This window comes from Vipera ursinii (genome assembly GCF_947247035.1).
Source record: "Vipera ursinii genome assembly, chromosome: 2".
Lineage (NCBI taxonomy): Eukaryota > Metazoa > Chordata > Lepidosauria > Squamata > Viperidae > Vipera > Vipera ursinii.
The window spans coordinates 43,596,633-43,610,612 of record NC_139513.1 but is presented as its reverse complement, the minus strand read 5'-3'; positions in this window follow the sequence as shown (position 1 = coordinate 43,610,612).

Genomic DNA, 13,980 nt, shown 5'->3' with positions numbered 1-13,980 from the left:
GTGACCAACCAACCATTAACCAACTTTCCTTTGGTGTGGGGTGGATGTACAAGTTCAGTTTTAACCCAAATTTGGTTACTAGAATTGTTATATTGCTTTTAGAGGCATTATTATTAGAGACAAAAAATAGCGGTAGAGATTAAGTCTGACAGATCTGAGCTGCAATAACCTTTAGTATTAAAAAAAAAGATCATGTGGGTTTTTTCTTTGTTAGAAAAAAGTACCACTAAAGTAAGAGGCTTAGGGTCTCTGTGAGGCTTCCATCTCCATGAGACACAATGGTCCATTAAACACAAAACATCTCTTGACCTTCACTGATGTCTCCAAGTCTGTTTCTAGTTGATATGACTTTGAAGTAGCTATAGATTATTTTTTCCTGATGGTATCATGAGAAGGAATTACTTTATTTTTTAAAAAAAAATGCTTGACACAGGGAAAAAGTAAAAAAATAAATAAATCATTCCTTATTCCTTATTTTACAGGATTATTAAGAAATTTTTAAATTTAAATTTAAAAATTTAATTTTAATTTCACAGCTCTCTATCATCTTTTCTTTGCTATTTGATGCTTCCTGATCTGAAAAAAAAACAACCACAAAAAACTGGGAGAACCTTATTATGGCATCCCTGATTTCTGACTAGAGAAGGATTAGACTGAGAGGTTTGGAAAGAGATTCCTGACTCCTGAAAGGCAGAACCAGCGGCGGGATTCAAATATGTGAACAACTGGTTCTCTGTGTGGATGCCACTTCTGAAAGTCCATTCTGGGCCTGGGCAACAAAAAAATAGCTACCAATTCTGCTGAACTGGTGCATACTGGCTGAATCCCACCACTGGGCAGAGCCAGCCCTGTCCCCTGGTTCTTACTTGTACTTTAATTACAGGTACTAAGTAAAATATATTCTTAGCTGTTTTGAGCCAGTTTGGGATAGTAGTTAAAGGGACCTGGCTAGACTCTGGCACCCAGTGAGTTCTGGTACTGTTTGAGGCACAAGGCCAACTGGCACCACTCAATTTTTCTCAGTCCTGGGAAGAAAGTAATGGCAAATGCTTCCCAAAAAATATTGTTAAGGAAACTGCATGAATTTGTCTATGTACAGTAGTTGCCAAAAGTCAAGACCCACTCAAAAGTGTAAGCACGTTCAAAATTCTATTTGCTACTATTTGGGCGCCAAACATTTCACCAAAATTTCTTCCTCCTTTGAGCATATCTTTGTTTTGGTTTTCGCGGTCACAGTGAGTAGTTAAATATACACCTGGATGTTTAAATGCAGCATTCTCGTGACCCTTTCTGAAAAAGGTAGTTCCAAAGGAAATTAGTTTCACAGTTAGGGAGCAGAGCACAATAGAACTTTTCATGCAACTTTGGTAACAGCCCAGGGATTTGGGGAGTTCTTTTTCCAATAGATTTGACAGGGACCAGTTTAGGGAAGGCTGTTCTGTCCTGAGATGCAGTGAAGGATTAATAGAACTCTGTTTTCTTATTGTGAAATGAACTGTAGAAATTGTTCTGCTTCTCCATATTCTGATCTTTGGGGGGCATGAAATGCCCATTCCGCTCTCAATCAAAATTAGTCAGAGAATTTACATGTGATTCTGCCTCATTTACATGCTTTTTTATTTTTACCCAGATTGCCTAGGGGAGATGCTAAAAAGAATATAATTCCTGCTGTTTTGATAGTCATTACAAGGAAAATAATACATGGTTAATACATTAAGATATGAGATGCAGCAGAGAGAGTATTAACCAGACAGACAACAAATCTTGCATATTTTTTGATATCCAAACAATGTGTCAGGACCCACCCCAAACCACGTCTTAGGAAGACAAAACTCTTGGAGTCAAATCTATTCCAAAAAGAATCTTTACTATGACATGCTTGGTTGTAGGAAAAGAGACAGGACTTAATATTATCCCATGAAGTAAACCCTTATAAAGAGTTCCTGGCTTAACCCCCTTAACCCCATTTGGTCAGTCCCCCATCCTTTCTCTCGTATCATCCATCTCGTGGGAAAAAGGAACTTAGGACCCTTCATGTTTATTGCTGTCTTCCGTGAAAAAAGCCAGATGCTAGCCCCCCCTTTTGTTTCCCCAGTTCAAAAGGCTTCTCCTTTCCTTTGAAATGCTTAATACTGGTTCAATACACATCTATCCTCGTCTCTTCGGGAGATGGCAGAATTCATGGAATAATGTTTGAAACATTCCATTTATGAATATGATATAAATGGATTCTGACACAATGTATTGTACAGGTTTTCTTCACTTTATGCAAATTTGCCATTATACAATAACCAAGAAATCACTTTATGTGGGAAAAAAACATTTTTATTATGCAGTTTGTGCCAAACTAGTCAATTTGTGTCAAACATCTGGAAGCATGGCTGGATTTCACACAAAATCCCATCATGTTGTGTGGTTATTTTAGTTTTATATCCTGTCTTCTATTTACTTCCACGTCTGGAGCAGCTACTGCTTTTACTATGGGATCTACAGTAAATGATTATCAACAATTTATTTGACCCTCTAATATCAGGAATCTCAGTCCTAGGACAAGCATTTAACCTGGTCAAATCTACTGTGTGCTACGTACCAAAACATCCTTATCAAATCCACAGAGCTATGATGGATTCTCTTTGCCTGCCATGATAACCAGTTTAATTTGAAATCCAGCTATAGAAAAGATGTAGAAAATGTTTTTGCTGCCCATACAACATGAACCAAGAAAGAAATTATGTCTGAGTAATGTAATGCTAAAGAATAAAGCTCTAAAATATGATCATTTTTGTCAGTCTATTTATAAAATCTGACACCCATATTCCACAAACTCTTTCTGCACTGACTTCATCTCTTGTTTTATGCAAATTTGTTTATGCAAGATGGGGGTGGGTGGAGAATATAACCTTAGCATAAAGTGAGGGAATCTTTTTTTTTATTAAAGAGTTTTACAAAAACAAAATTTTACAATATATCCCCAAATCCCTCCCACCCCAAATCCACCCACTTCCCCCCCACACTTCCCAGAGCTAAATACAGGATTATAGTTACAATAATCATATTCTAAAGTGAGGGAATCTTGAATTAAAAATAAAAGGCTTAAATTGAAACAAAAAGGTTTCATGAAAGGAAGACATGGAATAATTTATTTGATAACAGGATTATTTGCATGTTTAGTTGAATAAATTGACCATCTGTACATTACATTATCACATATACACCCTAATTTATAAGAAAAGCAGAATATTTTGATTCAGAATAAGTTTTCCTGCTGAGAACAAATTTACATACCCACATGTGTATATATGTATGTATGTATGTATGTATGTATGTATGTATGTATGTATATATAAAGTACTACCTTGGAAAATGATGACATGATTAAACATAGTGATGTGTTGGTTCTTCCTTTAACAAAGAAACCACTCCAAATTATACATCATTAATAAATTGTCTGAAAAACAGTCCATATACTTTCCGTAGTTTTGTGAAATACAATATTATTATAGCAATTGTTCAAAGACCATAATGAAACTAATTATGTGAGAATAAAGAACTTGTGAAAAAGGAAAACAACTTGCATCTTATCATGAAATTTTTATCAGCATAAAATTTCTGCTATGCATCTGATCTTCTTGTTGTATTTTTAAGGGTATTGCTGAACTCTAGCTTAGATATTAGCACAATGTCTAAGAATCTCAAAAGTTTGATACCAATGAGCAGGTATATCATTTTTTTTACTGGAAACCCTATTCATCCTGTACCTTCTGATCCTGGATGATGTATGCATTAGAAACAAACTCCACTTCCACAGTACTAAGCCTCCAACCATCTATACAGCACAAAGTCATTGCATTCTGAAAATTCTTTACATCTATTTTACCTGGGCATTTTTTTCTTAGCTTTTGAGAAATATGCCAGATTTATCCACCCCACCCACCAAAAGAGTCTTAGAGAACATTTTCTATTTTTACTTGGTCAATTCTTGGTAACGTTTTTGGAAATCTCTGGGGTCCAGTCCCTTAAATGTTGAATTTTGAATCCTACACAATACACTACCCAATGCATATTGTAATATGCTTATAAAGCAATGTTAAAATCATTGGATTAAAAGTCTGCATATAAATAATCAAAATAAAATAAATTCATGATGATAGGCAACCAAGGAATTCCTATAGGATAAAGGGTCTGCTTTTCATGAAGAAGAAATGGTACATATTCTCACCTTTCATTACAATGCCTGATTAGCCAGATACTAATTATTTTGATTAATTTTGATCAAATTAATGATGGAAGCCCTTCTGAGAGATAGCCCAGCTGAGAGGAAGCCCAGTGTTACAACTTAGAAGTGGCCCAGAGGCCCATCTGAGAGAAAGAGAGACAGCCAACCTGAGAGATGAAGAGGCAGCTCAGCAACCCAGTCCGACACCTGAGTAGAGGCAGTGCATTGCAAATGGAGGCCACTGAGCAGCAGTGAAATGGAACTAGGTGCCAGCAGACCAGCACACGTAGATTTCAGCAAGGCCTTCAACAAAGTAGACCACAACCTATTTCTTGGTAAATTAGAAAAATGTGGGATAGAGAGCATCACCACCAGATGGATTTGTAACTGGATGGCAAACCACACTCAATGAATGATCCTTAAGGGTACTACATCTACATGGAAGGAGGGAGGCAGGGCGGTACCACAAGGCTCCATCTTCAATATCTTCATAAATGACTTAGATGAGGGAATAGAAAGGGAACTCATCAAATTTGCAGATGACGCTAAGCTGTCAGGAATAGCCAACACCCTAGAAGACAAGCTCAGGTTCCAGAAAGATCTTGACAGACTTGAACAATGGGCTCTATCCAACAACATGAAATTTAATGAGGAAAAAAACAAGGTTTTACACCTGGGCAGGAAAAACCAAAGGTACACTTACAGATTAGGTGAAACCTAGCTGTTTAACTGTGAGAAGGACCTTGGTGTCCTAGTGGACGATCACTTAAACATGAGCCAGCACTGTGCAGCAGTAGCCACAAAAGCTAATACAATCCTTGATTTTATAAACAGAGGCATAGAATCAAAATCATGTGAAGTATTAGTACCACTTTATAAAGCCTTACTAAGGCCACACCTGGAATACCCCATCCAGTTTTGGTCACCACATTACAAAAAAAGATGTTGAGACTTTGGAAAAAGTGCAAAGAAGAGCAACTAAAATAATTAAGGGTCTGTAGACAAAAACATATGAAAAATGGCTTCAAGAATTGGGAATGGCTAATCTAGAGAAAAGAAGGACTAGGGGTGACATGATAGCAGTATTCCAGTATTTGAGGGGCTGCCACAAAGAAGAGGGGGTCAAATTATTTTCCAAAGCACCAGAAGGAAAGACAGAAAGCAGTGGATGGAAACTACCTAAGGAGAGAAGCAACCTGGAATTAAGGAGAAACTTCTTAACAGTGAAGACAATTAACCAATGGAACAACTTGCCTTCAGAGGTTGTAGGTGCTTCATCACTGGAGGTTTTTAAGAAAAGACTGGACAGCCACCTGTCTGAAATGGTATAGGTCTCCTCCTTGAGTAGGGGGTTGGACTAGAAGACCTCCAAGGTCCCTTCCAGCTCTATTGTGATTGATTGATTGATTGATTTCTGAAGAAATAAGTAGTTACAATGAGTTATGCCATGTTGGGTAGTGTTGAGGTTCAGAGTTTAAAGTAAGAATAGAATAGAATAGAATAGAATAGAATAGAATAGAATAGAATAGAATAGAATAGAATAGAATAGGATAGGATAGGATAGGATAGGATAGGATAGGATAGGATAGGATAGGATAGGATAGGATAGGATAATAACTTTATTGTAGGTTCGAATGTACACTAATTGGCATACATTAAAATGCATGCCCTAACCCTGTATACAATGTACAAGTTCAGGAAATAAGAATTAAGTTAATTTATATTAAATGTTAAGAGTGGCTTGTAATGCTAAAATGTTTCTTTGGGGTTTAATAACATTTATTTATTTATTTATTTATTTTTATTTTAATCCCATTTATATCCCGCCCTTCTCCGAAGACTCAGGGCGGCTTACAATCTGTAGCAATTGTGTTTCTGTTGTGTTTAACCACTAACTCCACATCAATTGTTATTTTAGTGAAGGTTTGGCAATATTTGCAGGTGCTGCAAAACATCATATTCAATTGCTTAAATGCACAGTAAAGGAATAGCTGAAACATTGATAACTCAATATTCTTTTCCCCAAATCTTATGAAATTTCACAACAAGCACTGAAGTATCATAAGATTTATAATTATGTCAGGTATCAGTCATTGGTTAACTTGATGGAATCTTATAGGATGCTGCATGTGATAGGGGCTTACAAGTATTGTGCTGCTGACTCTGAAATTGATAAATTTTATAACTGTGTTTGTATGTCACTGGATTTATACACAGAAATATATTATTTTGTTTGGAGAGTTAGGAAAAAAGTTGCTAACTTGACCCGTTCAAGATATATAGAAGAAATTACTGCAAAACATATGAGGCTCATACAATAACAGAAAATAGGAACAGAAATGTTCAACTCCCATAAATTATCTACAAGACATAACTCTAGACAATGAATGTGCTACAGTGTTTCCCAGAAAATAAGACCTGGTCTTATATATATATTTTTTGCTTCCAAAAGAGGCACCAGGTCTTAATTTCAGAGAATGTCTTCCTTAGGACCACCATAGGCAGGCCTCCCACACCCTGACATCTGTCATGCCACTGCTTCACTTCTTCTGCAGCTGCTTGCCACCACTTGCGATTGGATGCCATGTGGCGCATTGCGCTGTTACTGTTCCTCCCGGCAGGAAGCCACATGGTGCTTTGTGCCATTTCTGCTGTTCACAGCAGGATGCTGCATGGCTCTTTGGGCTGTTTCCTCAGTGGAAACGGCCCGAAGCACCACGTGGCCTCCTGCTGCAAGCAACAGAAGTGCTGTGCAAGCAGTGGAAGCAGCCTGAAGCATGTGAGTAGTGGAAGTGGCCCAAAGCCCCACGTGGCATCCTGATGGGAGGAGCAGCAATGGCGCAATGCACCACATGGCAGCTGGTCACAAGTGGTTGCATGTGGCCGCAGAAGAAGTCAAGTAGAGGCGTGACAAGTGTCAGGGCGTGGGAGGCCGGAGTGTGGTGGTCCTACTGGTAAGGCAAGTAGGTGAGGGGCATGTGGGACAGCTTCACCCCCTACCCTCGCTCTAGCTTGATTTTTAGGGCTTAATTTTGTAGTAGGGCTTATATTAGGACCACCCGCAAAAATCAAGCTAGGGCTTACTATCGGCTGGGTCTAACTTTAGGGGAAACACAGTATAGATAAAAGACTGTAAAGTATTTCCCTACAAGAATATTTGACAATCTCTGAGGCATTACCCAATATTTATAAAAATGGTTTACTATTTTTTTCTAAATTTATGTATTTCTCTCTCCAAATCTTTATGCAGTTTGTTGTATTGTCATTTATTTGTTTCATTCTGCTGCTTCTCATGAAGTTGACCAGATAAAGTTTTGTAATATAACAACTATTAGACTCCTTTTCCCCTAGAAAATGAAAAAAGGAATATCCTTTTGCAGAAACTAAAGCATAGTACCGGAGAAATAAGAAAACAAATGGGGAATTATTAGGGGAAAAAATAATAATTTCATCCTTATCATCTAGGTCAGGGGTACGCAACCTTGGCTCTTTTATGACTCGTGGACTTTAACTCCCAGAATTCCTGAGCATGGCTGGCTCAGGAATTCTGGGAGTTGAAGTCCACGAGTCATAAAAGAGCCAAGGTTGCGTACCCCTGATCTAGGTGAATCACAGAACGTTTCAATCATAAAATGTTTCCTTTTCTTTTAAAATGTGAAGGTTTGTGATTTAATGTTTTCATGCATATGTTTGAATTGTCTGAAGTCTTGTCTGAAATATACATACTACTACATACACATTTACAGTATAGTGTTTACAACCTGTGGTCACATCCCCAGGGTCTGCTGAATGGTAGCACAAAGCTGGATTGCTAACAGGAATTGTCCTCAAGATACCCTCTGCCTACCACTGAGACAGCATATATTTGAGTGTATTTATTTAGGAATATTTTCCATTATCTTCCCCTTCTCCAAACAGGTCTTTCTTAATGATGACTCCTTGTTGAACTTGGTGATGATATGCTCATCTCTTATTGTCCACTTGAGGCTGCACCAGTGGTCACTTGGCATTGCTTTCCACTGCCATTTCCTCTGAGGCTTTTGGAGGTAGGGAGACAATCGCCCTCAGAAGGACTACTTTTTAAATTGCTGAGGAAATTCCATTTAATGAAGAGAAGAGTGAGGGGTGACATGATAGCAGTGTTCCAATATCTAAGGGGTTGCCATAAAGAAGTAGGGGGTCAACCTATTCTCCAAAGTACCTGAAGGCAGGACAAGAAGCAATGGATGGAAACTAATCAAGGAGACAAGCAACCTAGAACTAAGGAGAAATTTCCTGACAGCTAGAATGATTAACCAGTGGAACAACCTGCCTCCAGAAGCTGTGAATGCTCCAACACTGGAGGTTTTTAAGAAGAAATTGGGCAACCATTTGTCTGAAATGGTATAAGGTTTCCTGCTTGTGGGTTGGACTAGAAGACCTCAAGGTCTCTTCCAATTCTGTTATTTCATTAATTTTACTCTTGAACAGGCTTGCAAATGATTAACTGATTCATGTGAGAAGGAAAGTTACAGTTCTGCATCTGGAATGTATTTCTATTGCTAAAGCCCATTCTCCATGGATTTTAAAGGAGCATATTTTTATTTGGAAGCCAGCCCTGGTAGGAGTATTAGGAAGAGAGGTGAAGTTATTTTTAACACAGAATAAACTTTTCAGAAAATTAAGTTTAAAATTACCTTTATTAATTTTTTTTGCCAGATATTATTTTGGGATTGGGCTATTCTGGGAATATTTTTCAATCCAGGCCACTTCTGAGTTAAAATCAATGCAATTACAATAAATAAAATAAAAATATAATGAATACAATATACAATAAAAATAAAAAATACAATATATAAAGTAGGTCAACGTATCTGATATTTTGTACTACCGGTACTTTTTTGGCTTTCTTGAGCAGGGAGGTTGCTGCCTCTCATAATATTTCATGCATGTGATTTTGTGCATGATATTTTTAGGATAGTTCATAAGCAGAGGATAATGTTGTATGTGAATATATACAAGTATAATTTCCTTGTTACACACCACACTGAAATTCGTGCTATAAATAACTAGAAATTGAAATTCACAGAAAGTTATTAACAGAATCTCAGAAAGCATTCTAGAAGGTGCTTACAAAGTAATAGGAATGAATATGGATTAAATTGCTTATATTAGTTTTATTGTTTGATTATACTACACTTGGTTGTAAACACATACTATATAAACATTCTACAAATTTACAGTATATTACTAAGCTTGCACAAGAATACTAGCAATCCTAACATTACAGCTCTAAAAATGAATGCTTTGCTGTGTTAAAGCAAGGATGATTTCCATCTGAATATTGAGGTTCTGGAAATTGTGGGTGCCAATTTTTCAATATAAAGCTCTCCTTTAAAAGGGAGCTCTGCCTCATCCTTGGCCTCCACTAGAGATTAGAAAGAAATTATCAACAACATCTCTATATTATAAAAACCATCTAACCTGTATGAGATTAGCTAACTGCCCTTTCAGGTAATATGTAGAATTTTTCTGATGCTTAGGCTATAGGCAGGAATGGAGGAGAGGCTGAATGAATATGAATATGGATCAAATTGTTTATATTATTTTTATTGTTTGATTATACTGCACTTGGGTATAAACACTGTACTATCAGCTTTTTGACATTTCTTACTATTAAATGGGGTGGAATGGTAGTCACAATTTATGTTATATTAATATTACATTAGAATTATGCATTACAATGTACAGTATTTTATTATTAGCATTGTAAGGTAAAGGTTCCCCCGCACATGCGTGCTAGTCATTTCTGACTCTAGGGCCCGGTGCTCATCTCCGTTTCAAAGCCGAAGAGCCAGCGCTTGTCTGAGGACGTCTCCGTGGTCATGTGGCCGGCATGACTAGACACCAAAGGCGCACGGAACGCTGTTACCTTCCCACCGTAGTGGTCCCTGTTAGGCATATGGTGTTAGCCTACAAAGAAGACTTTGTAGTTTGGATTACTCCTTGGACTGTTGCTATTGTGTATGACTTGGACTGTTTATTTTTGACTGTGCATTTTTGTTCTTACACCACCTTAAAAGTAAAATACTTTTTGTTTTAACAACTCAGTGTACTCTTACTGTGTGACTCTTGCTGCTCTCAGTACCCTTCCTTGTCTGTGCAACTCTTTGGTAGCACAAGGAGACCTCTGCACAACAAATTCCTTAACAGTCCCTATTTTTCTACTTGCATTTTTACGTGCTTTTGAACTGCTAGGTTGGCAGAAGCTGGGACAAGTAACAGGCGCTCACTCTGCTACGCGGCACTCGGGATTCGATCCGCCAAACTGCCGACTTCTGATCGACAAGCTCAGCGTCCTAACCCACTGAGCCACCGCGTCCCTTTTATTAGCATTGTAGTGTGGTTCAAATACTTGCAATTAAATCCATTTTCCCCTCTCAAACAAGTCATCAGTGTTAGCTCTGATATATGGCTAATCAGTTGTGGATAGCATTCAAGAATACCAAGATCTAAAGTTGAAAATAGGAAACAACAGAAACATGCACAGAAACACATGATTTATATAGTTCCCAACTGACATATCAGAATAAACCACAAAAACTTCTTTGTGGTAAAAATAAGCAGGAGACTTGATTGCCATTGGCAACCTATGCTTCCCACTTTTCCTTTTTCTAACTCAGATACTTTTTGTATAATAATTATTTAGTCAAGGGCTTTTTCTCTTTTCTCTGAAGGTCATTATCACATGCTATTACAAGTTTATATATTTTTGTTTGTTTGTACGAACAGGCTTCGGCTCAACCCTGACAAGACTGAGTGGCTGTTCGTGCCGGCATCCCGGGAAATTCAGATTACTCCATCTCTTGCCATGGGGGGTGAGCTATTACCCCCCGTAGATAGGGCGCGCAACTTGGGGGTCCTCCTAGACTCACAGCTCTCTTTAGAAGAGCATATTGGAGCTGTGACTAGGGCGGCCTTTGCCCAGGTTCGCCTGGTGCACCAGTTGTGGCCCTATCTGGACCAGGATGTCTTGCGTACAGTCACTCATGCGCTCGTGACCTTTCGTCTGGACTACTGTAATGCTCTCTACATGGGGCTGCCCTTGAAGACCACTCGGAGGCTCCAACTGGTGCAGAATGCAGCTGCGCGAGTTGTATTGGGAGTCTCCCGATACTCCCATGTTACACCTTTGCTCCATGAGCTGCATTGGCTGCCGGTTGCCCTCCGGGTGAGATTCAAGGTGTTGGTAATGACTTACAAAGCCCTACATGGCATGGGTCCAGATTACCTACGGCAACACCTGCGTCCGGCGTCAACTTCCCTCTGTCCAGTGCGCTCACACAGAGAGGGCCTCCTCAGGGTGCCTCCGATCAAAGAATGTTGATTGGTGGCCCCTAGGGGGAGGGCGTTCTCTGTGGGCGCGCCAGACCTGTGGAACCGCTTGCCGGTTGAGCTCCAGATGGCCCCCGACCTTCGCTCCTTCCGGCGGGATCTAAAAACTTATTTATTTGAGCAATCCGGCCTGGTATGATGGGTTAAGGGTTGGGGTTTTGACATGGTTTTTAATTATTGTTTATATTCGGGCATAATATTTAATTGTTTTTTTAACTTTTGTACTTCGTTTTTATATTTATTGCCATGTACACCACCCTGAATCCTTCGGGAGAAGAGCGGTATAAAAATTTAATAAATAAATAAATAAATAAATAAATAAAAATAAAAAAAAATATTTTCTTCTAGGCCATCTCCGTGGCTCTCTATGTTACCTCATGAACATGTGTATTCAGTCAAAATATGGTGGTGTATCCAATAAATTATTCTGTTCTACTTTTTTTGTGTGTGCATGTGTGCATGCAAGCATGCCTTTGAGTCGGTTTTGATTCCTGGTGACTGCCGCTGAAGTTTTCCTGGCAAGATTTCAGAAGTAGTTTGCCCTTGTTTTTTACTTAGGGCTGAGAGAGAAACTGGCTCAAATTCTTCCAACTGGCTTTGTGCCTAAGGTAAGGCTACACCTCAGTTTCCTGGCTTCTACACAAAATTAGCTTATATATTGTAATTAGCTTAAAAGTGTGTAATAGGGTTACATCCCAGCCCTTTTTGAGGGGTTACATCTAGTGTCTTCGATACTGTAATAAACAATTTGTGCTCCCACATAATACTAAGTTGGTCTCCTTTAGATTTTTCAGGGAAATCCTTAACAGAGATTTCTCCTGCTTCTTTAAGAGTAGATCCATTGAGAGCAATTGACAATAATCAAAATATAAGATCACAACAGTGTAAGTGATCATCCACAAAGCAGCCATAGTTGACCCCTTGAGTTGGGTGTTGTCAAAATCAAATGAATTAAATCAGGAGGGCCACACCTCTTCAAAGAAAGTGATATTGCTTCCTTTCATAATGATGCTACTAACTACTTTCCATGCCCAGTCTCCTGCAATTTCCCAGATGTGGCAGGAGTCCAAGGTACAGGTACCACAGCTTACATTGCAGAAGACCATACCCCAAAACTCAGGACTGACAAGTTCAAACTATTCCTAGGACATTTTGCAAGACATCTGTGACATACCTTCCAGCCAATGTCCAATTGAGCGTGGATGATTTTATTCTATAGATTCTTGCAAATTCACCACAGTAAGCCGTTAATTGATCTTCTAGCCCTTATTTTAGGGATCTTAAATAGGGATACTGGATAACAATTTAAGATAATAATCTATAGATATAATAAGTACAGAGAAGCATTGATTTTTACTACAGTTATGAAGATATTGCCTCAAATATGAGTTTGGTATCTGCGTTCATTCATTCTTGATTGTTTTTCAATATCATTCCAGGTATCACTTAAGTTTTAGAAACCACGAGATTGTTTAGATTTCCCTCTTCAAGGTCAGGATAAGGTTCTCTGTGATCTCTCCCTCTGTAGGAATGTTTTTGATATTAGGTTATCACAACATAGAAAAGTCCGAAAAGAATCTTTAAAGAGGTGGTGCTAAGGCTAAAATAGAATGTGATTTCTAAACTCTTCCCCACATTTCAAGAAGCTATTTATCCTGGGGAAAATTTATATCAATTGTTGGAGAAACTCACAGTTCCAGAGAAGGACTGAAATACACAGAAGGAATTGGAGAGAAAGAAAGAAGAACAGATATTTTTTTATTTCCGTTCACCTAGTCTGTTTCTGACTGGCACAATATTTCAGAATTATCTGCTTTAGATTTAATGATAAGGACAGTCTTTGCTAATCATAATAAGTGATTTTTTTAAAAAAAATAATAATACTTGGAATAGAAAAGAGTATACATGTATGAACAGCAGAATTATCATTCAGGATGTTGCACTTTCTTAATGTATACATAGGTTAGGCACTGTTGATTTCAATCACTCCTGAAAGATTAAAGGCACAACAGTCAGGATCATATGGTATCACAATTTCTAGACTGTATAATTTCAGCCTACAAATGATAGATCAAATATCTGAATGTTCCCACATATAAAGTTCTCAATGACTGTGGAGATTAGCCTTGAACTAGCAGACCAGATAAAGAGTAGGAGGTAGATATGAAATATTAAGAGCAAGCAAGTTAGTGTCCTCCATGTGTAATGGCAACAACAACAACTTCTATCGTCCATGATTATTTGTCATGCTTGTGAGAACAGATATAAATTCCCCACACTTATTTGCACAAACACATCCATGCTTGTTCATAAAAATGAACAGGAGGAAGATGAACAAATATGCTATCTGGAAAAAAAACCCCAGCATTGCCAACATTCCAAAATATGTT